At 33.9% G+C, this 2,229-nt stretch overlaps 1 long non-coding RNA gene across 1 annotated transcript; it reads left to right on the forward strand.

The window, feature by feature from the left end:
* Window positions 1-936: 936 nt before the first annotated feature.
* On the forward strand, window positions 937-1,705 carry LOC121904460. The gene is made up of 3 exons (XR_006098234.1): window positions 937-1,137; window positions 1,408-1,489; window positions 1,615-1,705. It is a non-coding gene; the product is annotated as an uncharacterized LOC121904460 (long non-coding RNA).
* Window positions 1,706-2,229: the final 524 nt, after the last annotated feature.

Consider the following 2,229-nt stretch of genomic DNA (forward strand, 5'->3'; position numbering starts at 1 on the left):
TACAACAGAGACTGGATTATTTACTGAAACTGGAAGCCAAGGATGTAATATTATGCCATGAAAAAAAACCCAAAAAGTTCAGCGGACTGTCAATTTATTAATTTTACTGGGAAAATTTCACATCCATAAATGAAAGTGACGCTTTCTATAAATAAAATGATGAAGGAAAAAAGAGATTGTGTTACTTACTCACTCCATAAAAATACTCAGTCAGTTATGAGTATCAGAAAGAGATATCTTTCAATGTAACAGCCTTTTTAGTGCCAAAGTCCCTCCTTTTGTTACTATACTTCCACAACAACAGGGAAACACTGTCCGAGGAAACACAAAGAGGGTGTTTGATGCTAAAAAGGCTGTAAATGTGGCAGATATTCACTTGAAATGACTAACTCAGACTGCTGAAGCATCGTATAAGCTTCAGATAAACTTTAAAATGCATTTTTACAGAAAACCACTGTGTGGACACACTGTGGATTTTGGCCCCCATCATTTACATTGAAAGCACATTTGAAGCAGATCTTTTAATACCTACCACAGAATTTGAAAGAAGAGATCTTTAATTCATCTCTGCACTGCTAATTTTGTAATCATCAGTGTTTACATTTAAATAAAAATGTTTCTTAGTCAAGGTTTAGACATTTAGTTCTAGTTATGGTATGTTCAAAGACCTACAGTATAACAGTGGAATTGAGTTGATTAAGATTTAGTAACATTAACAGATGTTTTAATGCAAACTAACACTGAACAGAATTAATATTAAGTTCAAAAAATTATTCAAATTTAGTCTGTCTCTCAGGAATACTCAGGAAATGGCCCCAAAGATATGAACATTTTGAAAACAACAAAAAAAACTATTTCATGTAAATGAAATAAAATGCCCTCCCTGAAATATTTAAGAAACGTCTTTGTTGTACCGTGTTAGTGCTATGTTTTTTTTTGTTTTTTTTTAAATTGAAACAAATACAGAGTTGTTGACCTCTTCCAGTAAACTATAGGTGACGCCCCCTCACTTTATTTAATTACAAAGGTCCATGCTGACACACTGTTTAAAAGACTGAGTCCTTCATTGACAAAATACATTATTTTCAACCTCTTACCTGAGCACTCTCTACTCTGACAAGTCTAACTGCAACCATGGTAAGTTTTATTACTGTTGATTCAAGAAATTCTGGTCACAGTTGTTTGTTGGTTGTCTTTTTGACAGGATAAAGTTTATAAATCATGATGGTGAAAAGTTGTTATAAAATGTGATGTTTACTAACAAATAAAAGTGATAATGATTGCAGAATCATACAGTTTTATTATTTATTATGACAGAATGACTCATCTTTGTTTCAGAAATATAATGCATTGTTTAATTAGGAAGAAAATATAAGAAACTATGTTTCTTTCCATTTCTCTATGAAGAAATATTTGGCTCTGGCTTTGCTGCTATGTGCTCTGCCATCACTGTCAACTGCAGCCTGTGGCATTATGCCCCATAAAACAGGTAAAAGGAAACAAGCACACACACACAAACTTTCCATTTATGGTATATACACTCAAGTTTTCTTTATTTGAACAATATCAAAGATTCACACAAAAATGCCACGTTATGATTCTTCACACTCACAGGCATGACCCATTGTCAGGACAGTGTTATAAAACATGGCATCCTGTAGGATCTTCATGGAGAAACAGTGATTGTATTTCCTGTACTTGCGACGTTGAGTTCTCTAAATGTTGCATTGCGTAAGTTCTCAGATCACAACATTATAGTGTTTACATGGGAAGAAAATTATTTCTGTATCTACACATTCTATTGTTAACTGTGTGTTTACTGTATATTTGCAGGTATTCCACCCCCAAACAGTTCCCTGACGACTGTGTGTCAGTGTTTGACCAGGAAGCATGTGTGTACAGAGTGCACAAGAAGGACGACCCCACCATAGAGTGTCCAATTTATGCTCGAGTAGGGAAATGATGGAGTATGAATGTATTTTCTTTTATTGTTGTTGTTGAACTGTGGAGAGAGAGAAGCAGATGTGCTCCCTCACTGGCTTCTCACAACAATAAAATGTTTCTTTAAATGCACAACCAAGAGCTGAATTATTGAAAATAAAATACTTCTACAAATTACATTTCAAATAAACAAATAATTTGATGCTGAAAAGACTGTAAATGTGGCAGATATCCACTTGAAATTACTAACTTCAGTCTGACTATGATATAAGCTTCAGATACACTTTA

Source organism: Thunnus maccoyii, chromosome 9 (assembly GCF_910596095.1).
Source record: "Thunnus maccoyii chromosome 9, fThuMac1.1, whole genome shotgun sequence".
Taxonomy (NCBI): domain Eukaryota; kingdom Metazoa; phylum Chordata; class Actinopteri; order Scombriformes; family Scombridae; genus Thunnus; species Thunnus maccoyii.